Source organism: Mustela nivalis (assembly GCF_964662115.1).
Source record: "Mustela nivalis genome assembly, chromosome: 14".
In the NCBI taxonomy this organism is placed as follows: Eukaryota; Metazoa; Chordata; class Mammalia; order Carnivora; family Mustelidae; genus Mustela; species Mustela nivalis.
This window is the reverse complement of record NC_139033.1, coordinates 78,012,039-78,037,973: the sequence shown is the minus strand read 5'-3', so window position 1 is coordinate 78,037,973 and position 25,935 is coordinate 78,012,039. Positions and strand designations below refer to the sequence as shown.

Sequence of the window (25,935 nt, the reverse complement as noted above, 5' to 3'; positions counted from 1 at the left end):
TGGGGCTTGAACTGATGACCCTGACATCAAAACCTGAGCTGAGATCAAGAGTCTCACCTTTAACCAACTGGATCATGCAGGTGCCCCACAGTAACTGATGTCCTTTAAAATTCACCCAAACATTTTAATTTATTATGTTTTCTCCATTATAAGATTGTGAAATTGGCTAGCACTAAAGTGCACTTTATAGTAATAAAGAATCCAAGATGATTTTTCCTTTTAAAAAATTTTTAGTTTTTTTTTTAAAGATTTTATTTATTTATTTGACAGAGAGAAATCACAAGTAGGCAGAGAGGCAGGCAGAGAGAGAGAGAGAGGAGGAAGCAGGCTCCCCGCTGAGCAGAGAGCCCGATGCGGGACTCGATCCCAGGACCCTGAGATCATGACCTGAGCCAAAGGCAGCGGCTTAACCACTGAGCCACCCAGGCACCCAAAATTTTTGGTTTTAATAAGCCACAGTTATAAATTATCTTCTTACTTATGAAATTAATGTGAAACAAACCCACATTTTAAAAAATACATATCATGGTAAAACATGTAAACACCTGTGGAAGTATAAGAGTTACAATTTTATGAAAGATGAAGTCAGGGTAGAAATAACTACTTGTGGTGCTAACAGAGTATGGGGGATGGGGTGGAAAATAAAAGACAGAGGGGTCTGTGTGAGTTTCTTTCTTTCTTTCTTTCTTTTTTTTTGTTATAGCACAACTTCTATATTTCAAATGGACAAAAAATTAGTATCATTTACAATATCTTAAGATAAATTGCCTTTGAATGGGAGCTTCAAATTTGAAGGAGCTTCAAATCCTTCCGGTGATTTTGAGTTCTACAAGACATATCTAGAAAATGTAACTATGGAAAATTACTGCTTAAATCGAATGGGGAAGTGGGGGAGGGTTTGTAGTTTCTCTTTTTGATTAATTGCCATAACACTGTCATTCAGGCAGCTGACAGAGTTTCATGTTTTCTTTAGACATCATTAGGTGCTGGAACTCTTGCAGGACAACTTAGATGCTATATGAATTCTGCCATTTTGCTAGCACTGATATGGCTCTTGGGTCCATCACTCCATTAGAACTATTAACTCCATTCATAGTAATTTTTGTTACAAATCTTACAAAGGTGGGGTGCTTCTGGGTATTTAGGTCCACATTCTATTTTAAGGCTGTAAATTCAGTTTTCATAAATTGTTCTTGGAGGCCCAATTATCATCCCTGTCCATCTTGTAAGTGTCATGTCTTTGTCAGCTTCTAGACCCCAGCTAACTGTGCCAACTCCTACTTCTTTCTGGCCTTCTTCCAGTTCTTCCAACAGTCAAAAATTGCAAGGTACTTTTACTCCTGAGACCATTGTGGCTGCCATCTTGCATCGCTGTCGCTCCCTGTGTGAGTTTCTATTTAGTGTTCAGACCTTGGGAGAACCCCATAGTTTCCTGGATTTTTCCCAGCATTTGGCATTGAACTTGAATCAATCTGTAGAGTCTACAGTTCCTGACCAACAAGGCATGATGAAGACACACTGTCGCAAGGAGCAAAGCCTGTGGAAGAGCACAGTGATGTGGTCAGAAATGACAAATTACAGCTTAGAACTTCTAGGCCTTCCTCTGCCCAAATATCCATGTGAGGCATAGCTACATAGTAAAAGACAAGGCTGTCATGGTGAAAATGGATGTGAGAGCCAGCATGAGACACTTGGGACAGGGTTCAGCTGTGCCAGACACCACCTTGCTGAATTAGAGTGACTGTTCAACCTCTCTGCTTCCCATCCTTCTCTCAAAGGGATGATATGATATCACATAGATGTAGAAGTAATATAATCACCTGGCACACAGGAAGCACTACATTCATCACTGTATAATTGTCTGAGTATTCATGGCTCCTTGAAGTCCTCAAAGCTGCACTTGGGGTTTCCAGGGAATATAAAGATTGTCCCATCTGACTGTTGTGATATGTTGTGTTTCCATTTTTATTTGTTTCAAAATATTTCTTAATTTCCCTTTTGATTTCTTCTTTGACCCATTTACTGTTCTAGGAGCACATTGTTGAATTTCCACATATTTGTGAATTTTCCAGTTTTCTTCTTGTTATTGATTTCTAGTTTCATACCATTGTGGTCAAAAAAGACACTTGATATGATTTTGATCTTCTTAAGTTGTTTTGTGGCCTAATATATGATTCATCCTGGAAAATGTTTCATGAGCACTTGAGAAGAGTGTGTATTCTGCTCTTGTTGGATGGAATGTTCTATATACATATATGTTGGTTAGGTCCATTTGGTATACAATGTTTTTCAAGTTGGAGCCTGCTTCCTCCTCTCTCTCTGCCTGCCTCTCTGCCTACTTGTGATCTCTGTCTGTCAAATAAAAAAATAAAAAGAAATTTAAAAAAGTTTGATTTTCCTTATTGTGTTTATGTCTGGATGATCTATCCATTGTTGAAAGTGGAGTACTGAAGTCCCCTAGTAATACTGTATCACTGTCTATTTCTTCCCTTGGGTCTATTAATATTTGCTTTATATATTTAGGTGCTTTGATATTAGGTGCATAAGTATTTACAAATATTATATCCTTTTGATAGAATTACCCCTTTACATTACATAGCAACATTTGTCTTTTATATAGTTTTTGACTTAATGTCTATTTTATCACTATATAAGTACAGTGAGTCTCTTATAGGCAACATATAGTTTTAGATACTTTTTAAAAATCAATTCAAATACTATATGTCTTTTGATTTATGAATTTAATCCATTTACATTTAAATTCATTATTTATGGGTAAGAACTTACTGCCATTTAGTTAACTGTTTTCTGAGTGGTTTGTAGATCCCTTGTCTCTTTCTTCCTCTCTTGTTTTCCTTTGTGACTTGATGATTTTTCTGTTTTGGTGTGGTTGGATTCCTTTCTCCTTATATTTTGTGTACATACCACTTTTGTTTCCCTTGTGGTTGCCATGAGGTTTACATAAAACCTCTTTACTATACTTGACATGCAGAGATCACAAGTAGGCAGAGAGGCAGGCAGAGAGAGAGGAGGAAGCAGGCTCCCTGCTGAGCAGAGAGCCTGATGCAGGGCTTGATCCCAGGACCCTGAGATCATGACCTGAGTTGAAGGCAGAGGCTTTAACCCACTAAGCCACCCAGGCACCCCTAAAAACCTCTTTACTATACTATATATAGTTTTACTATAACAATATTTTAAAGCTGATAGCAACTTAATGTTGACCTATAAAAAACTACACTTTAATTTCTCCTCCCACATTTTGTATTATTGACGTCACAGCTTACATCTTTTATATATTTTGTATCTGTTAACAACCTATTACAGCTATATTTTAATACTTTTGTCTTTTAACTTTAATACTACAGTTAAAAGTAATTTGCATACCATTATACTATTAGAGTATTCTGCATTAGACTATATTCTTACCTTTTTTTTTTAAAGATTTTATTTATTTATTTGACAAAGAGAGATCACAAGTAGGCAGAGAGGCAGGCAGAGAGAGAGAGAGGAGGAAGCAGGCTCCCTGCCGAGCAGAGAGCCCGATGCGGGACTCGATCCCAGGACCCTGAGATCATGACCTGAGCCGAAGGCAGCGGCTTAACCCACTGAGCTACCCAGGCGCCCCTATTCTTACCTTTATAGTGAGAGATTTATGCTTTCATGTATTTTCATGATGTTAGTTTGCATGCTTTCATTTCAGGTGTCCTCTTTGGCATCGTAAGGAAATTCTAGTGGTGAACACTCACAGCTCTCATTTGTCTAAAAAAGTCTAAGAAATAAAGTCTCCTTTATTTCTGAAGGATAGTCCTCTTGTTAATTACATTATGCCACAGGGGTAGGGAGTTGATATATCTCTGAATTAGGGCAATGAAGATGTATTGCTGGCCTTGCCAGCTAAAAGAAAACTGCTTCTGAAAATCCTTAATGACAGGGGTGGAGAAAAAGTCCTTTGTCAGATCAATAGCTTCATACTAGGTACCAGAAGATGAACTGATTTATTTAAACAATGAAACCATATATGGTACAACAGTTATGACTGGAGTCACCACATGGCTAAGCTTACGGTAATCCACTTTCATTCTCCAAGATTAATCTGTCTTCTGCATAGACCAAATAGAAAAGTTGGATGGGATGTGGTGAGAATCACTACCTCTGCATCTTTCGAGTCATTGATGATGGCACTAATCATTTCAATACCTCCAGAAATGTGGTATTACTTTTTGTGTATTATTTAGAGGCACTTGTATTAGACTTCTCCTGGGCTTTCCCCACCATAATAGCCCTTACTCCACAAGTCAGGGGACTAATGTGAGTATTCTGTCAGCTGTTAAGTATATTCCAATTATATTTTCTATTACTGGGAAAATAACAAGGTAGGTTTGGGGACCTACTAAGCCTATTGTGAGATACCTGAGCTAAAACCCCATTGCTCATCTGACTTCCATAAGCCCTACTCTCTGACTGGTGGACCACAGTGATATTTGGGATCTCCTAAAATTAATGTCATTTAGAATTAATGTTGAGTAGCCCCCCAAATTTCAATTATTTCCTTTGCCTCAATGCAGATACCCTGGTAAAAATCTGTAGGTTTGGGGCACCTGGGTGGCTCAGCTGGTTAAGCATCTGACTCAATCTCAGCTCATGTCTTGATCTCAGAGTTGTGAGTTCAAGCCCCGCATTGGTGTCTGTAGGTTTATTTGGGGAAGGCTGGGAAAAAAAAGATTAACAATATAAAATTTCCACAGTGGTCCTTTCTCAAGAGTACCTAGCCTCTTTTCATTCAAGAGGTTCTGGGACAATAAACTTGTTAAAGTCTGGGAATTATTAGAAGGGCTATGACTGTTGTTATGATCCATGTTAGTTTTTTTTCTTTGATCCAGTTCTTTTCTACTTATACAGATCAAGTAAGAATTTAATAGGCTTTCTATCTCTTTCACTTATAAGAATGCCAGAGAACCAGTCAACACCATAAGTCTATATGAGTCAGACATATTCTGATTGCTGCTTTGACTCTGCTGTCCATGACAGTAGTCACACTTTCTTTGCCCATAGTGGTTGAGTCATCATCCCACTTGGTCCTGCCACCCCAGGGTCTAATTATTCCCATTGCATTTAGTTTTTTCAATTCAGTGACCACAGCCCCCACTGTAAGGTGTGATCAACATAGAAGAGTGATCATAGAGTACTTCAAGGATTCTGGGGCCCCCCTCACAAATTTATTTCTTATAGTAGTAGTGAAATGTGTGTCTTAGGGACCCCCAGAGTGAGTGAGCAGGTCTTATATGGTAAATCCACTATAACATTCCAATCTCTCTAAGCCTTTGGGTCCCTTCCTCTACATTAAACCAAGGCATATCTGGCATTTCCAACTCACTCACTGTGGGGCACTTTTTGGTCCACATTTCAACCAATCAACTAAATAAACTGCTAGATCCCATCCTAACTCCTCAATGCAACATTTAAATACAGAATTTCTTCTTAGTGAGCCCTATCAATAAATTCAGTCTGATCCATCTTTATGTTCCTTCTACCATTATCCCATACGCTAACATCCATTCCTGCACAAGGGCTCTAACTTTCTGTCTGCATAAATTAGAAAACTCAAGCAGTTATTTTGGAGTATAGCCACCTCATAGGCCACACTTTGTATCTCATCTTTAGAGGCCTGTTGGGTTTGAGTCTAGTCAAATCCTAGAAGCCAAGGGAGGTGGTGGAGTAGGTCTTTTCTTTCTTTTCAAGATGATATTAGCACCATTTTTTTTTTTTTGAGGCCAGCAATACCTTTGATTTCAAAACCACAAAATTACCAGAGAAGAGGACTACAAATTAAGATTTCTCATGAACATAGATGCGAACATTCTTAACAAAAGGTGAGGTGAGTCTTAAGGCGAATCAACATGGTCTTTCATGACACTGCCTCAGGGGAGGCCATTCCACAGGCAATGTAGGGTTAACCTCCCCAGATGGTAGTGGAGAGGCCCCTTAGCCAGGGTTGGAGATACTTCTTGCATTAGGATAAAAAGGCAAAGAACACTCATCAGAATTTAGGGCTCAATGTCTCCAGCTTCATCAGGGTCTTCTACCAGTCTCCATTCTAACTTATAAGATCCCATTCCTTCCCAATTTATGACTTCGGTTTAAGAGCACACATCCGGTGAGTCTAGGGGCTCAATTTGCATTGTAATTCACCCAGTCACAGGATACTGGGATTGTGAGATTCTGTGTTTGATTTTGAGCAATCTCAGCGCTGCAGCTACAAGAGATTAGGGACTCCTTCAGTGTATACATGGAAATTGGGGTCATTTATGTAGTGCTTGAGGTAGGAATTCAAAACCTGAGCTCATCATTTTCTCTCACCACTTTGTCCAGCAACAATAAGAGCAACCAGCCAATCTCATTATATTTGTTAGTTTTTCAAAAATGTTAAAAAACAAACACCATATACACTTACAGGCCTACCTTAAGAACCAAAACCAAAAACAAATCAAACAAACAAAAAACCTAAAAACAAAAACAAACAAAAAAACCTCTAAAAGAACCCAAAAAAACCCCTCAAATAAACAACCTAACCTTATACCTAAAGAAGCTGGAAAAAGAACAACAAATGAAGACAAAAGCCAGCAGAAGGAAAGAAGTAATAAAGGTTAGAGCAGAAATACATGATCTAGAAACAAACAAACAAAAAACTCCAAACAAAACAGATTAATGAAGCCAGAAGGTGGCTTTTTGAAAAAATTATTAAAATTGATAAACCTCTACCAGACTTAACAAAATGGGAAAGAACTCAAATAAATAAAATTATAAATGAGAGAAGAGAAATGACAATCAACACCACAGAGAATACTGTTAAAAGCCATATGCCAACAAGTTAAAGAACCTGGAAGAAACAGATAAATTCCCAGAAACACATAAACTATGAAAACTGAGGGGTGCCTGGGGGGCTCAGTGGGTTAAGCAGCCAACTCTTGATTTGGGCTCAGGTCATGATCCCATGGGGCTCAGGTCATGATCTCATGGCCATGGGATCAAGCCCCTCACATGATGTGTGCTTAGGGGGAAGTTTGCTTGAGAATCTCTCATTCTTCCCCCACTCTACCTCTCTATAAAATAAATAAATAAATAAATAAATAAATAAATAAATCTTAAAAAAAAAAAAAAAAAAAAACCAAACCAAAAACAAAACAAAAAAAAAAAAAACGCCAAAACAGAAACCTACCAAAACCGAAACAGGAAGAAACAGAAAATCTGAACAGATAGATAATAAGCAAGGAAACTGGATCAGTAATAAAAATATCTCCCAACAGGGGCACCTGGGTGGCTCAGTGGGTTAAAGCCTATGCCTTTGGCTCAGGTCATGATCCCAGGGTCCTGGGATCAAGCCCTGAGTTGGGCTCCTCTGCTCAGCAGGGAGCCCGCTTCCCCCTCTCTCTCTCTGCCTGCCTCTCTGCCTACTTGTGATCTCTCTCTGTCAAATAAATAAATAAAATCTTAAAAATAAATAAATAAACAAACAAACAAATAAATAAATAAAATCTTAAAAAAAAAATTATCTCCCAACAAATAAAAGTCCAGGACCAGATGGATGGCTTCATAGGCTAATTCTACCAAACATGTAAAGAAGTGTTATTACTTATTCTTCTCTAACTACTCCAAAAAATAGAAAAGGAAGGAAAATTTCCAAACTCTTTCTATGAGACCAGAATTACCCTGATGCCAAAACCAGATAAAGACTCTACTAAAAAAGGGAACCATAGGTCAGTCTCCCTGTTGAATATGGATGCAAAAATTTTCAATAAAATACTAGCAAATCAAATATAACAGTACATTAAAAGAATCATTCACCATGATCAAGTGGAATTTATTCCTGTGTTGCAAGCATGGTATAGTATTTGTGAATCAACCAAAATGATATACTACATTAATAAAAGAAAGAATAAGAACCATATGATCATTTCAATAGATTCAGAAAAAACATTTAACTAAGTAAACACCCATTCATGATTAGAAAAAAAAAATCCGGGGTGTCTGCGTAGCTCAGTGAGTTAAAGTCTCTGCCTTTGGCTCAAGTTATGATCTCAGGGTCCTGGGATTGAGCACTGCATTGGGCTCTCTGCTCAGCAGAGAGCCTGCTTCCACCCCTCTCTCTGCCTGCTGCTCTGTCTCCTTATGATCTCTCTTTCTGTTAAATAAATAAAACCTTTTTAAAAAGTCCTTAACATAGTAGGTTGAGAGAGAACATACCTCAACATACTAAAAACCATATACAAAAAACTGACAGCTAATATCCTCAATGGGGAAAAACTGAGAGCTTTTCCTCTGTAGTCAGGAACATGTCAGGGATATCCATTCTCACCATTGTTATTCAACATTGTGCTAGAAATACTAGCCACAGCAATCAGACAGCGAAAAGAAATAAAAGGCATCCCAGTCAGCAAGGAAAAAGTCAAGCGTTCATTATTTGCAGATGGCATGATCCTCTACATAAAAAAACTGAAAGATTCCACCAAAAAAATTGTGAGAACTGAAACATGAATTCAGTAGTCACAGGTTAGAAAATCAACGTACAGAAATCTGTTCCATTTCTATACAACAATAATGAAGCAGCAGAAAGAGAAATTAAGGTATCAACATCATTTACAATTGCACCAAAAACAAGAAGATACCTAGGAATAAAGCTGCCCAAAGAGGTGAAATAGCTATACTCTGAAAACTATAAAGCTCTGATAAAAAAAAGAAACTGTGGAAAAAATGAAAAGACATCTCATAATCATGGATTAGAAGAAAAAAGTGTTGTTACAGTGTCTATACTATCCAAAGCAACCTACACATTTCATGAAATTCTTGTCAAAATACCAAGATTTTTAACAGAGCTACAAGAAACAATCCTAAAATTTATATTGAACCACAGAAGACCCCAAATAGCCAAAGAAATCTTGAAAAAGAAAAGCAAAGCTGACGTTATCACAATTCCAGATTTCAAATTATATTACAAAGCTGTAGTGATCAAGACAGTATGGTATTAGCATAAAAACAGATACATAAGTCAATAGAACAAAATAGAAAACTCAGAAATGAACCTACAACTATTTGGTTAATTAATCTTCGACAAAGTAGGAAAGAAAATCCAACAGAAAAAAGTCTCATCAACAAATGGTGTTGGGAAAATTGGACAGACACATGCAGAAGAATGAAACTGGACCACTTCCTTACACCATACACAAAAATAGACTCAAAATGGATGAAAGACCTAACTGTGAGACAGGAATCCATAAAAATCCTAGAGGATAACATAGGTAATAACTTCTTTGCCATAGCAACTTCTTACTAGATATGTTTCTGGAGGCAAGGGAAACAGAAGCAAAGATAAACTATTGGGACTTAATTAAAATAAAAAACTTCTACATAGCAAAGTGAACAATCAACAAAACTAAAAGGCAACCTATGGAATGGGAGTAGATATTTATAAATGACATATCTGATAAAGTATTAGTATCCAAACTATATAAAGAACTTATCAAAGTCAACACACAAACAAAAAACAAATAATTCAGTGAACAAACCGGTAGAAGACATGAATAGACATTTTTGAAAAGAAGGCAACAGATGGCCAACAGACACATGAAAAGATGTCCATCACTCACCATCAAGGAAATACAAATCAAAACTACAAGGAGATATCACCTAACACCAATCAGAATGGTGAGAATGTGGAGAAAGAAGAACACTTTTCCACTGTTGGTGGGAATGCAAAGTGATGCAGCCACTCTGGAAACAGTATGGAGGTTCCTCAAAAAGTTAAAAAGAGAACTACCTTAAGATTCAGCAATCACACTACTGAGTTTTTACCCAAATAATACAAAAATATGAATTCAAAGGTATACATGCACCTTGACATTCATAGCAGCATTAGCAGCAATAGCCAAATTATGGAAAGACCCCAAAACATGCATCAGCTAATGAATGGATAAAGATCACATCTTCTTTATATACATATGTGTGTGTGTGTGTGTATGATGGAATATTATATATATATGCATATATATATATATATATATATATATATATATATAATGGAATATTACTCAGCCATAAAAATGAAATCATGCCATTTGTAATGACTAGGATGAAGCCAGAGAGTCTTATGCTCAGTGAAATAAGTCTGTCAGAGAAAGACACCATATGATTTCACTCACATGTGGAATTTAAGAAATAAGACAAAGAAACATAAAGGGGGAAAAAGAAAGGCAAACCAAGAAACAGACTCTTAACTGTAGAGAACAAATTGATGGCTACTAGAGGGGAGAAGTGTAGGGGGACGGGTCAAAGACGTGATGGGGATTAAGAAGTGTACTTGTTGTGGGGCACCTGGGTGGTTCAGTGCGATAAGCCTCTGCCTTCAGCTCAGGTCATGATCTCGGGGTCCTGGGATCAAGCCCCACATCAGGCTCTCTGCTCAGTGGGGAGCCTGCTTCCCTCCTCTCTCTGCCTGCCTTTCTGCCTACTTGTGATCTCTGTCAAATAAATAAATAAAATCTTAAAAAAATAAGAAGTGTAGTTGTTGTGATAAGTATTGTATGGAATTGTTGAATCACTATATTTAGTACACCTGAAACTAATATGACACTTCATGTTAACTAACAAATTTAAATTAAAAAGAAAACATTATATACACAGTCACTCATCTCCTTGTCTTTTATAAGTGATTTATTAAGAGTATTCAATGCAGGTAATTTGCATGTCTTTATTATCAGATCACACCATGGACCATTAGTTCTCTCTTTACTTCCAGAAACAGTGATTAATGTGTTTAAATTTAAACATATGAGATAGTCAACTCCAGAAATTCCAGAACCAATTCAGCAAATTCATTTTTGGGGTGCCTGATGACTCAGTTGTTGAAGCGTCTGACTCTTAGTTTCAGTTCAGGTTATGATCTCAGGGTCATGGGATTGAGCCACACATTGGGCTCCACACTTGGCATGAAGACTACTCGAGACTCTCTTTCTCCTTCTCCCTGTGACCCTACTCTCTCTCTCAAATAAGTGGATAAATCTTTTTTAAAATGAGAAAGAAATGTCATACAGTTGCTGTCATATATTTATTATCTTCTTTGCTTTCTTCACCAAAGTTTTGTAGTTTTCTTCTTACAGATCTTATACATATTATGTTAGTATTTATTTAAGAATTTCTTTTTTTTGGTGCTAATGTAAATGTTATTGTGTTTTTATTTTTTGTGTTTTTTTTAAGATTTATTTATTTATTTGAGAGAGAGCAAGAAGAGTGGATAGGCGGAGCAAGTAAAAGGGAGAGAGGATCTCAAGCAGACTCCACACTGAGCACAGAACCTGACATGGGGCTCAGTCTCATGACCCTGAGATCATGACCTGAGCCGAAACTAAGAGATACTTAACTGACTGTGCCTCCCAGGTGTCCCAATAGTATTGTCCTTTTTAACTTCAAATTCTAGCTGTTCATTTCTGTTAGACAGGAAAGCAGCTGATTTTTATATGCCACTTGGTCATGGCATATAATCCTTTAAATATGTTTCTTTTTTTTTTTTTTTTTTTTTTAGATTTTATTTGTTTATTTGACAGAGATCACAGGTAGACAGAGAGGCAGGCAGAGAGAGAGAGGGAAGCAGGCTCGCTGCTGAGCTGAAAGCCCGATGTGGGATTCGATCCCAGGACCCTGAAATCATGACCTTAATTCAGTTTTCTAGGATTTTGTTGAGGATTTCTGCATCAATATTCATAAGGTATACTGGTCTGTAAATGTTCTTTTCTTGTAGTGTCTTTGGCTTTGTCTTTGGCTTTGGTATCAAGGCAATGTTGGAGAATTAGTGCTAAAGAATTAGTGCTAATTTTTCCCTTAGTATTTGGTAAAATTCACCAATGAAGCCATTAGATCCTGGCTTTTTTTTGGTCAGGAGGTTTTTATTATTATTATTATTATTATTACTGATTCAATATCCTTTCTAATTACAAGTCTATTCAGATGGGTTGTTGAGCCTTGTATCCTGCTAACTTTCTATAATCACTTAATAGTTCCAAGAGTATTTTTGTTAATTCCTTGGGATTTTCTACATAGACAATAATGTCATCTTTTTCAATCTTCTGTTACATTTGTAGAAAACTGAGAAGCCAGCTCCATTCACCCAACTGCTCCAGCTACCTACAGTGCTAGCTCCCATCAATCTGGTGTGAGTGATGCATTAGCTCTTTCACTCATTAACAGGTTTGGTTAATAGCAGTGAACTAGGGAAAAGGTATTTAAGAAAAGGAGAGGTAATATGAACATGGTACAGAATTCAGGGAGGAGTATTTATGTGTGTGTGTTGCTGTGTGTTTGATCAACTGTGGTTTCCTGAAAACTGTGTTTTGTGTGGATGGGAGTAGGGAAAGGGAGATTACACCAAGAAAGGAATAAAAGAGTACAAGGAAGGAAAGATGAGAGATAGTGGAGAGAAACTTTAATATTCACAGTAGCTATATTTGTGAATGGTAAACATTTGCATGTGGCTTTTAAAAATTCTGGGTTTTTACTCTTCCTTTATAAAGTTCAGTTGAATAGTCATTCTACCACAGTTCTTGAATTTCTGTGATATAAATCAGAAAAATTATCCAAAAGTTGAAAATGGCATGATGGCCAGGCAAGGATGCTCTCCTGTATTACACATAATACAACTCATTGTTCCCCACCCATTCAATGTCCTGGGATTAGTCAAATTTCATCTTAACTTGTACATTTTTAAATAAATATACAATAACTTCTATCCAGTAGAATGCATAATTCCAAGGTTTTATTGCCCCATGGAAATCAGTTTTGTATCTAACCAATCAAGCATTCTCAACCTTCTTTAAACATCCCAGCTTCTCAAATATTCTTCTTATGGATCATAGTGTCTTACAGTTTCTCTCATGTCTTAGTCATTTTAGGCTGCTACAACAAGAATACCATAGACTGGGTGATTTCAACAGAAAACTTTCATTTCTCATAGCTCTGCAGACTGGGAGTCTGACATGAGGCTGCTAGCATGGTCAGGTTCTGGGGAGGATCGGCTTCCTGGTTTCCCCACATAGGAAAGAGAAAGATGGAGGCAGAGAAAGGTGTAAGAGAGAGAACTCAAGCTTGTCTCTTTGTATAAGAACACTAATCCTAAGGATAGCTCCACCCTCATGATGTAATCACCTCCCAATAGCCCCACCTCCAAATACCATCGCATCAGGCGCTTGGATTTCAACATATGAATTTTGGGGTGATACAGATATTCCATCCATAATACCTCACTATTTAGTAAGTGGAATAAAATCTTTGATACACATACTCCTTTTATATTTGCATGAAAGTCATGATTTTACTCTTTTGAAAACTGAACTGTTTCGGAGGTCCACCAAGAAGCCCAGGTAGACTCATCCAACCAAGCCAAGTAAACTGTACCCAAAATTAGACCAGGTCTGTGAAGTGGATGTCATGGCTGGTTTAAACCCACACATCTTTTCTTGTCTTCCTGAATGAATCCCAAATAGAAACAGAACTTCCACTTCACTGACTCACTTTCCTTTTGTTTTTTCCCTTTCTAATAATTTTGTTTTGTTTTTATTTCCAGTTAATATATGGCTGGTAAGTTATTCCTACTGGTAGCAGCAATTTGGAGAATTTGGTTTTATAGTTTCACCATATGATGCTATCAACTGGATGGATGATACAGATATAGTCCCTATTGGCTGAGAGATGATAAAGAACACAATTTGCTAGTGTCTCTTCATCTATTTGTGTGCTCATATCAATTGAGTCTTATCCTTGCTCAAAAAAGCACCTCTCTGAGATTTGAACAGGTGAGATTTTGTTTTCTATATTTACTTTCTTTTTTTTTTTGTTATTTTTTTTTATATTTATTTTTTATTTTCAGCATAACAGTATTCATTATTTTTCACCACACCCAGTGCTCCATGCAATTCGTGCCCTTTATAATACCCACCACCTAGTACCCCAACCTCCCACCCCCCACCCCTTCAAAACCCTCAGATTGTTTTTCAGAGTCCATAGTCTCTCATGGTTCACCTCCCCTTCCAATTTCCCCCAACTCCCTTCTCCTCTCTAACCTGTGGCTGAAGGTATAGAAATAAAGCTATAACATTTCTATGTGTCTGTGTGTCTGTAATATAGGAAGGCCTTCGATGGTCACTGCGAGTTGAAAAGGCGAGTGTGAAATATTTTCATACCACAAGATGGTATTGATACATTAGATTACTTTGTCTCTTAAAGGATCTCTGTTCCAATTGGTTAATAGAGAAGTACTTACACAAATATAATATGCCCAAATATCACATAAATTAAACAGACCTTCTAATACTTGAAATGTGATATTCTTTTGTTGCTTCAGAAATATCTCAACACATCCAAGTTCATATAATTAAGATGAGTCTTTGGAAAAAAATAGACTGGTTTAATAATTTTGGTTTAAGAGAGTAAAAAACAGCTTTAAGTCTTTTCTCTGATTGATGTTAAATATAATACATAGGTACATTCTTCATAATATTGGTTTTATGTTGACTCTTCCAAACTTTTTATATTGGCTTCCTGATCAAAAAGCAGTCACTACTGCTACACCATGTTTAAGACTATGGAAAAGATAAATTTGTGTTCAAGTATTATTATTCTGGCAAACACTATCAATCAACAGTAATTATGTTTTATAGTATGGCAGTTTAAATAGTCCAAGATCCTTAGATTACTTAACAACTCGATTTAATATTAAATCAATATAATTACTAAATAATTGTATGCCTAGATGATCTCTAAGTAAAATTGAATGCTGAGACATTACTAAGTTAAAATTATATACTTCTACCTCTTATTTTCATATGCTATAATGTCACATTAATAAAACTATCCATTTGGTCACTTTGAAAAGGAAGGAAAAGGATGTATGGTGTTTTAGATGTATTCGTTGCCAAAATGTTTGTACATGACAGATAGTTCTTAATTTTCTACTTCCCAGATTTCTCTTATAACAGAAGTTAGTTACTTTGATTAAAAGTTATGACAAATAAAAGTAGGTGAGACTCTTACTATAAGCAATGGTAACAGAAATACAACTAAAGGTCAGAGATACATTTTTGTATCTTGTCTCTAAAAAGAGAGTAGAGAAGTGTCTGGTTATTTCAGAAATATATCTGAGTGGGGGGTAGAAAGTTGCAGAGGATTTGTTGAAAGGAAATTTTTATTTGTTTTGATTTTTAATAGTGAGTCTGAAAGATGCAATAAAATGTATTAAAATTTTGATGAACTTGGCTTATTTTTGATGGATTTACTCATAGGGGAAAAAACCTTGTGAAACTTTTACTGTGAAATATGTGATAATAAAACTTGAACTTGGCTTCTCTCTACTGAGATGACTGATTTATCTTAGAACTCTTAACAAGAGGTGAAAGAATATTTTTTACCTTTCCTTAAACCTGCTTAATTGGAAGGATTCCATATTTCTCTAGAATAATGGTCCTGGTGGGCATTAGCCAGTTTTGTGTCTAAGCCAGAAATCTTATCCTTCTGTAAATGCCTGCACATCTAAAATGCTTTTTGAATGGTCATGGCATCTTACTGGTCCCCTCATTAATGGGTGAGTTACATAAAATATTTGACCTGTATTCATTTCACATTTGCCTGAGAGTCATACTTTTATATGTTTGAAAATTCTACTTTCACATTTACTACTAATAAGGAATTAATATATTGGTAAAGAAATAATAAAATCCCCAATTTTCTATGTAAGGAGTGGGTCACAACTAAGCCTGGTTTGAGACATGTCGGGGGCTTGGGAGAAGGCTGTGCCCCAGGCTGGCTCAACAGCTCAACAGCTCCTACAGAGGCTGACTAGGCCTCGGTTGTAGAAATGAGAAGTAGGGAGAGACCTATAGGCTATAGGTTGGCAGCTTTGGCAGAGACACCGGTGCCCCACGTAATACCATCCCCATGGTAGATGAAGTCAGTGAGGAAAAAGATCACTTGTCAATGACAGCAAAGAGGAACTGTGTCAAAGGGCAGATCATACACTCCCACAATTCTCAGACCAGTTCAAATGAAATTGGGGGAAGGGGAGGTTAGAATCTTCCAACTGGTAAAGTTAGGTAGAAATGTTCTATTGGTGTCATTGTGACCCTAACTTACACCTAGATCTATGTAGGCTAAAGAGGTCTAAAGTTATTGGTGAGATTTTCCAATCAATTCCTTGACATGTATTAAAATAAAACATACTGTAGGCCCTGTGAAGAGCAATGATCTAAGAATCGGGACCTACTTTTAGCTTTACCTCTCAGGAGCTACAAGGTTTAGGCAACGTTTCCTGAGACCCCATTAACAAAATGGAGCTAACTTCCCTTACGGCATCATAAGATCATTGTAAGGATTATCCAGGCACACATGTATTTGTCACACATATCACATGTGACATAAAAGCCAGGACTTACATTGCACTCATTATGAGCTAGTACTGTGCTAAATGTATTGTATACATGACTTGTTTAATCTGCACAATTTTCCTATGAGAATGTAACAGTACTGTCACTGTCACCATGTCATGGAGGAAGGGACTTGCTCAAGGTCATGCAGTTTTGTCTTGAGGGTCAGGATCTGAACTCAAGCAGTCTGTCTATAGCTCCCCATTTCATTGTGGCACAAAGGACTATGCAAATGTGGAAAGTATTATTTTTTTCTGTCCTCAAGGAACGCGTAATTGAATGGAGGTAGTAGGGTGGAAAATACATATGACCAGGGGAATGAAATCGCAAAGAAAGTCAAATTGAGTGACCCTACCAACATATTCTTGTCAAAACGGTTTTGTTTATTTTTATTTTCTGCCATTGGTTTTATGATAATATACTTTACTTTTTTTTTCCAAATACAAAACTGCATAAAATCAAATGTGCTTTTTCGAAAGATGCTTGCCCCATAGAGATTCAAATGAGTATATCTGGGAGAGGAGCAACTTACTCCCTTCTCTCATGCAGAAAAGCAGACTTTCTAAGATATGTTGCTATGTAGTTTCAGTGGCAGACAGAGAAGAAGGGTAAGCAACAATGTGAAATATTTCAGAGTAAATAACAGCTTTGCATTTGTAAAGGCAAATGCCCAGTTCTACCTATGTCTCTAGGCACTAAAATTAGACATTTTTTAGAAAGTTAAAAAAAAAAAAAGATATGCATGCACTTCTGCAAATTGCCTCCAGATGAGAGCAGTGGCACTCAAAGACAAACTGCGCACCATTGATGTTGGCCAGCCTTTCATCGGGCATACATATCAGCCCAGTGCTGCTGGCAGAGAACCAGAAGTGCAGAGAGCTCCGGTTAGCCTGCCACATGCATGGCCCATCACTGGCGGCAGCTCTGGAAGAGCAATGACGGGACTTCTAAGATCTTGCTACCATGGGTTTGCTTTAAGGACCATTTCACTTGAGGGCTTTTATTTTTGTTTACAATTTTAGCTTTTTGTAGTCAATTCTCTGCATCCCTACTTTTGTGATAAGTAAATCATAAATAACTACTTTTCTCTTGTAGATGAGTCCAATGTCTCTTTCTTCCCTCACAGAGTTGGGAGTCCTTGTCCAATCTCAATGTTTCTGCTTTCTCTGCTCCTACAATGATATTCAAGACCAGTCACCACCTTAGGTGGGACGTGCTGAAGCAGCTTGATGAAGAGTTATGTTAGTTGGGATATGAGTTCTTCCATGGTCTTGGGACACACAGGCCTTCAAATTAGACCTTTGCCTTTGCAGTGGCTGCAAGTGTCTTTTGTTAATCTATACTCTTATTGACCAGTCTTTCTGAACATCACCACCTCCATCATGTGTGCATCTATGGCCCAACTATCTCCCATTGAACTCTTCCAACAGCAGCTGCCTAGGTTCATGAGGTTTGCCTAGCTATCCTGTCTGTTCTATGCTTATGTCATCCATAGGGAGGGCTGTTCTGACTGGTTCCCTTACACTTTCTTAGGCTGGGATTGGGTCTATGTCTTCCATGGCCTTAAGCTCTGAGCTTCACTTACTTTCAGCTTTGGCAGCAGGAGGAGCTCTTGGGTTGGGCTCTAGTCAAGGACTTAGCATCCCCACTTTCCATTTTACTTAACTTCATAATGCCTACTACATCCTGGATTACTTGATGTTTTATGTTCCTACAACCTAATCACAATTTTATCACAAAATTGATTAAAAATTATTCAAAGAGTCAACTCCTATCAAAAGAAAATCTACTCCTGCCTCATATGATTTGTATAAAACAAGCTACCATTATTGAACTTGAAACATTTTTACTGTTTAATCTACTGTTTGTGCTATAGATGAGGATTTCAGACCATTTCTTACTCTTTTCCTAAATTTTGTTTCCCTAGGGATACTTCATGAATAATGGTGTGACAAACACTAGGGCAACTGGGGCTCATATTCCAGATTCTATTATTTTCTTCCAATGTGATTGAAGATGTAACTCTTTTCATGCTTCGTGGACATGGGGAATGTTTTATTCTAAATATTTGGCTTTCCAGCACTGCTGCAGCCCAGCTGAAAATTTGCCATCTGAACCCCATGCTACTATTCACTTTAAATCCTACTGAGGAGGATACATGCTGAACAGAAAACCCTAATGGCAAGCATTGTTAATGACAATCTGTGTTAAGATCAGAAACCTCCTAATTCTCTGTCTGCAAATGACATCTGGGAAGTGAATATTATCTCTAGCTGTGCAAGGCCGTATCTTTCTATTCCTTTATTTTCAACCTCATTTAAATAAGATTGGATATTTGGAAATATTTTTATTTCCTTTTAGAAATGGATATTGATTCATTTTTTTAAATGAAAATAACTTAGAAATACATAAAAATCAACTATAATCCCAGAAACTGGGATGATTACTGCTCATAGTTTGATATGTTTTTTTCCTATGATATTTCTATATAATATTTTGTAAGCCACTCTTTAACAGTATAACCTAGACATTTTTTATAAGAGATTTACATTATTCCACTGTGCAAATATACAGCATCAAAAAAACAACTCTTTTTCATGGACTTCTATCTTGCATAGAGTTTTCACTCTTACAAGTAGTGCTATAATAAAAATTATTTTATAGACACCTTTGGAAATTTTGTTTGTTCAATTATTTCCTTAAAATGCAAGAAGCAAAATTTCTGGTAATTTAAAATTTGGACACCTGTTGCTAAGTTGTCTTCTTTATGGAACATGCCATTGTATTCCGCGCCATTTCCCCATTTTTTCCACGGTTGGATATAATCAAACTTTTTAAGTCTTTTTCAAGGTGATAGGGAAATACACCTATGTATTATTTTTTGTTATATTTCTCTGATTATAGAAAAATAGGATTGATTTCCTTCACATCTTTATTTTCCAGTTGATTATTTTTATCACAAGCTTTTCATTGTGCATTTTCAATGGTTTCTTTCTTTGATTACTGTATTTATAGAAATCTTTATTTGTTAAGGATAATAAACCTTTATTGGTCATGTATGTGTTAAATATTATCCATCTTTTTCTTTTAACTTTGTGGTGTATTTTGTTTGCCTGAAAGAATTTTAAAATGTTTACAAAGTCAAATCTACAGCTCATAATTTTTCTAGCTCTTGCTCTCCTGGCATATAAGGAAAATTCTTCTCTACCCAAAATGTTATGAAAATATTTATGCTGCATTTTAACAGTTTTATTGAGATATAATTCACATAACATACAATTTACCCAATTAAATATACAATTCAATAGTTTTTAGCATATAGAGAGAGTTGTGCAATCATTACCACAAGCTAGCATTAGACTATATTCATCACTCCAAAATAAAACCCTTGACCCATTAGTGAATTTCCCATTCCTTCCCTCTCCCAATGCAAGGCAACCACAATCTACTTTCTGCCTCTGTCGATGTGCTCATCCTGAACCATTTATTGTAAATGGAAATATACGAACATACATAGGTGGTTTTGTGACTGGCTTCTTTCACTTAGCATCATGTTTTCCAGGTTTACACATGTTGCAGCATCTATCAATATATCATTCCTTATTATTGTCCAATAATACTGCATTGTGTGGGTAGTCACCATTTTATTTACATGTTCATTGGTTGTTAGACACTTGGTTGATGATTTTTTTATTATGAATAGATCTGCCATGCCTTTCTTCCTTGCTGATATATACATCTAACACTATAAGTCCCCCCCAAAGCATTGCTATCAATGTGTCCCACAAGATTAGTGGTATTTTACATTATTTATTCAAAATATTACATATTTTCCCTTTAGTGTTCTTTTTTGACCCAGTATTATTTAAAGGTGTGCTGATTAGTTACTATATCTTTTGGGATTTTCCAGCTATCTCTTGTTTCTGATTGCTGGTTTAATTCCGCTAGAGCCTAAGAACATACTTTGTATGATTTCTATTCTCTTAAATGCGTTAAGGGGTGTTGTATGGCCCAGAATGTGGTCTTTCTTGGTGACTGTTCCACGTGAGCTTGAGCAGAATGTGTATTCTGTTTTTGGATAAAATTCTACAAATATCAATTAAATCCAGTTGGATGATTGCTGTGCAGTTCAACTATATCTTTACATTCCACAGTCCATCGATTTAAGTACATGTCCTGCTGATAACCTCTACTTTTCACCTGTTTTTTCTTCACTCCCACTAGTTAAAACCCCTGCCCTTGATATGTTTCTACCTGAATGCCAGCAGTGAATTCTTCCTAAAAGATTACAATGGAGAATGTTGCTACTACCATGAATTCATGATCTGCAGTCTCAAACAGGGCCAATTACTAGCCATTAAGTCTCCCTGATAACTGTTTCCAATTCTCCAAAAATTATTCAAAGTTTTCTTCAAGCTTCTCAAATTTCTTAGTGCTTTCCCCTCTCATGCCCACTGATTAGATCTCCTCTTCTCTGATAAAGTAGTTTTACCAAATGATCATGCCCTAAGCCTCCCCACTCAAAACATAAATCCATTTTCACCAGATACCTCAAGGGAACACAATCTCAGTGAATAACACTACCACCTAGTTGCTAGAGCCCAACATTTAGGGATCATTCCTAATTCCTTCTGCCTCCTTCCTCCTCAATCCATTCCCTTACCCAGTCCACACGGCATTTTTCTGTCTTTTTCTCCTTCTCTCCTAAGGCTGTGATCACCCCACGTATAAGCTTTTCTTTCTGTTCCTCAAACAAGTGTTGAAATGATCCATTCCCTAGACTTCAGCCAGAGAGTCTTTATTTTTTATTTTTTAAAGATTTTATTTATTTGACAGAGAGGGATACAGCAAGAGAGGGAACACAGCAGAGGAGTGGGAGAGGGAGAAGCAGGCTTCCCACTGAGCAGGGAGCCTAATGTGGGGCTCGATCCCAGGACCCTGGGATCATGACCCGAGCTGAAGGCAGACACTTAATGACTGAGCCACCCAGGTGCCCTGCCAGAGAGTCTTTAAAATGCAAATATGATTGTCAACACTCTCCTATTACAAGCATTCATATGCCCCCTTCACCCCCTACTTCTACACACATATCAGAGATTTTCCATTTCTCTTGGAGTAAACCTTGAAATCTCTATTCTGACTTCCTGGGCCTACACGGTTAGGTCCTCCTTACTCCTCAGCCTTAACTCTCCCCATGCTTCTGACTCCTCCACATTACATCCACATTGCCCTTCTCAGTTCCTCAGACATGCCTGCTCCCCTTGCCGCAGGCCTTCCATGGACTGCGTGCTTGGCAAACTAACCACTTCCTCCTTTTGTCTCCTTGACCCCACTCATCCTTCTCCCACCGTCTCTCAGGGAAACCTTCAATGGCTTAGCCTCAACCCAACCATATATGAACTTAAAGCCCTGCCTGACTTTCTTTCAGCCCTTCCCACTGTTGTAAGTTTACATTAGTTGGTGTGGCCAAGTGATTACATTCTTTCTCTTCTCTAGACTGTCAGGGCCACAAAGGCGAGGACCATGATAGCTTTTGTCCTTTGAATCTTCTGTGCTTGCTACATTAGAAAAAACCAACAATCACCAGTAAAATGACTCACTGAATCATTTCTAGGGTTTTACAGGGGCTGAGGTATCCTAGTGCATCTGCTGTTTCATTTTTGGTACTAATATAGTTCTGTGGCATATCTTTGGGTTTTCTGCAATCCTGATACCCTAAGCCAGTTTTAAATATGCCCCTCACTCCTCATCAGAAGATGATCGTCATCGTTCCTCTTACTGAATGCTCACTATGTGCCAAGTACTGTGCTAAATATTCTGTAGATACTGTTTATTGAATGCCTATAGAAATACTATGGATTGAGCTCTACTTTCATCTCATTCTTTCTTTTTAAGAAACTGAGGTGAAGAAAGGTTAAATTTTTCCCAAATACCACTACCTGCCACCCTAGCAGAGCTGTGATTTGAAGTCTGTTTTGAGAGCCTATACACTATTGTATACGTTCTCCTTAGAAAATGACAGGCAATAAAATTTTAAGAACAGTAACTTTTGTGGGAAAATTAAAGAAAACCCAGTGTGAATAATTTTAGAAAGTTTTCTTTACAGATGTGTAATTGGTGATACACAAATATAGGGGCCATAAGGGCTCTATAAAAGGTTTTTGCAACAATAAGAACTAATCTGTATACATATATTTCATTTGATTCTGGCAACAACTTATAAAGTTGTTTTCTCTCTGAAACAATAGATGAACAAATAGAGAACACTGCTTTCCAAGGTCACTTGGGTAGCAAGGGAACAATGTTCCTGAACCCATTTTTTTGTGTCCAGTGGAGACAGTTGCTTTCCACACTCCCCATGCTGCCTTCCTACCTTAACAATAGTGACTTATATTTTAAAAATTTCCAAGGATGTTCCTGGTTTTCTTTTATATACTGTTTGGATCAACTTTTATTAGAGATTCTCATGATACATTTTTTGAGAATATAATCACTTGTGTTATTAGCCATGATTTTCATGGCTCACTGTCTTTCTCTGTCTTTCAGCCTCTGCCAACATTGGATTTAGTTGAGAGAAGAGGTCACCCAACTGACCCTCCAGAGGCCCAATCTTTCCAAGATGTCGGTCCTCTGTTCCTCAGAGAGGCTATAAAACAGCGCTCAGATGCCAAAGGGATTTTGGCACCCTTCTCGGTACTTAATAATACACAGGCTGCCCACTATTCCTTAACTCTTATCTCTTTTTCCTGGGAAAAACACTGCTATTTTTCTCAGTGCTGTGAAGCTATAATTCAAAAGAGGGTGAGAGATGCAGTTAATATATTATAAAGAAATGTAAAACAATGAAGGATTTTGGTGAGATTTCTCCCCTCAACATCTATTTGTATAATATTGTGAACATAATGGGATACTTGAGAAGTCCAATGCTTGTTCCATGAATTTGGGAAAACAATTCTTATGAATTTATATGTGAATGTGGAATAATTTTCCCTTGGACTGAAGGACACAGTTTGGTGACTGCAGGATGAGCTATAAGGGAGTGCTGTAGGACTGTCAAGGGACCTGGTAAGTGACCCTTGTTCTAGTTCCGCAGCACAGAGAGCAGGAATGTGTTTGGATCTGGCTGCATTCGCTTGGCAAGCTGAGTGATAGAGGAAAGGTTAACTCATGCTTGCTTGTATGCTAATAAGGATACTGCATATTATACAACTCTGGGATTAATGACGTTCATGAGGCTCAGGTGTGTTGGTCTTTGGCATGCATCCATGGAGGACCAATTCAGGACAAAAGATGGAAAGGGATTATGTTACATTTGCCAATCACAGAGAAGCAAAAGTGATATAGTGGACCTGACCTCAGAAGACCTCAATTCTTATTTAGACTCTGTCAATTATGAGCTATGGGTTACTAGTAAAGTTACATAATTACTCAGAGGCTCATTCCTTATCCTACTTCACAGATAAGGAGCAGTACATGAGATGATACATTTGAAAGTGCTTAGCTACTTAAAAGGTATAAGAAAATGACCTGAAAGGCAGAAGAGAAAGGCTCTACAAAGGAGCATTCAATAATTTTTCAGCTATATGCACAGGCACCAGACATACAACCAGTCTTGTCTTCTTGAATTATTAATAATTTATTTGCCAAGTAATATATGAATCCAATTATTTCAATACAATATTGCAGCATTGTGGGTCACACTGAAGTTCCTTTAGAACACAGCCTACCGTTCAGTCCTATCACACCTTATCACTCAAAGCTACAAACAGTGGTGTGCTCCTGCTTTAACAAACAGATATGCTCCCTCTAAAATACTTTGTATTAATTTATTATTTTAACATTATTATCAAATTGTAAATTCTATCCTACTTTCCTTTCCTATACAACAAAGTATCTATCTCCAAGGTCATAGAGACACACCTCATTATATTTATCTGCTAGGTGGTTTCCATCATAAGTATATACCACAATTAATCCTGTAATTTATTGCTCTTTTGATTTAGTTATTTTGATTTATTTTTTACTTCTCACCCTATACACAATGTTGTAATAATATCCTTTATATATGTCCTCTTGCATGTGTATATATTTCTCCAGATTAGATACAGACAGGGGAATTTCAGATTCAGGAGATAGATATGCATATATATATATATATATATATATATATATATGACTGAATGTTATTCAGCCATCAAAAAGAATGAAATCCTGTCATTTGCAACAACATGGATGGATTTAGAGGGTATTATGCTAAGTGAAATAAGAGAGAGAAAGGCAAATGCCATATGATTTCACTTACATGTGGAATCGAAAACACACACACACACACACACCCCAAAAGCAGTGTCATTAAGAGAGCACTGGTGGTTGCCAGAGGAGAGGGAAGTGGGGGAATGGGCAAAATAGGTAAAGAAGATTAAAAGATACAAACTTCCAGTTATAAAATAAACAAGTCAAGGGGTTTAAAACTACAGCACAGGCAATATAATCAGTAATAGGACACTTACTTTGTATGGTGATGGATGGACACCGCACGGGTCATGGTGAGCACTGTATCACGTATAAAACTGCTGCATCACTATGATGTACACTTGAAACGAGTATGCCATTTACGTTAGCCGCAATAAAAAAATAAAAAATAAATGAATATATAAATAGAAACTGCTAAATTCATTCAAAGGGTACCAATTTACATGTTCATCAACAATGTGTCAAAACCACCAATTTCTCCACATCCTTAAGTGCATCAAAGTGTCAAAGTCTTTAATTATTCCAGTCTGATAGAAAAAAAAAAAAAAAACCAGAATATTCTTGTTGCCTTAGTATTGTTGACTTCTAAGTTGAACATATTCTATTTTGTTTATTATTTGTTTCTTAAGTAAACATTTTTTAAAAAATTTTTTAAACTTGGGGCACCTGGGTGGCTCAGTTGTTAAGTGTCTGCCTTCGGCTCAGGTCATGATCCTGGGATCCTGGGATGGAGCCCCATGTTGGGCTCTTTGCTCAGCAGGAAGCCTGCATCTCCCTCTACCCCTGATTGTGTTCCTTCTGTTGCTGTGTTTCTCTCTGTCAAATAAGAAAAAAAAATAAAATCTTAAAAAAAATTTTTTAAACTTAATTTAGTTAACATAGAGTGTATTATTAGTTTCAGCAGTAGAATTCAGGGATTCATCAGTCTTATATAACACCCACTGCTCATCACATCACATACCCTTCTTAATGCCCATCACCCACTTACCTCACTCCTTTCTTCTCCAGCAATAGTTTGTTTTCTGTAATTAAGAGTCTCTTATGGCTTGCCTCCCTCTGTTTTCATCTTATTTTATTTTTACTTCCCTTCCCCTATGTTCATGTTTTGTTTCTTAAATTCCACGAGTGAAATCATATGGTATTTGTCTTTTTCTGATTGCCTAATTCCACTTAATGATATCCTCTAATTCATCCATATTGTTGCAAATGGCGAGATTTCATTATT

At 37.0% G+C, this 25,935-nt stretch overlaps 1 pseudogene across 1 annotated transcript; it reads right to left on the bottom strand.

The window, feature by feature from the left end:
- Positions 1–917: 917 nt before the first annotated feature.
- LOC309848152 (ubiquitin-conjugating enzyme E2 variant 1-like) lies at positions 918–1,362 on the bottom strand (annotated as a pseudogene). The gene is made up of 2 exons: positions 1,194–1,362; positions 918–1,066 (listed from the first exon to the last, which is right to left on the bottom strand). The product of its transcript is annotated as a ubiquitin-conjugating enzyme E2 variant 1-like (transcript).
- Between the last annotated feature and the right edge of the window lie 24,573 nt (positions 1,363–25,935).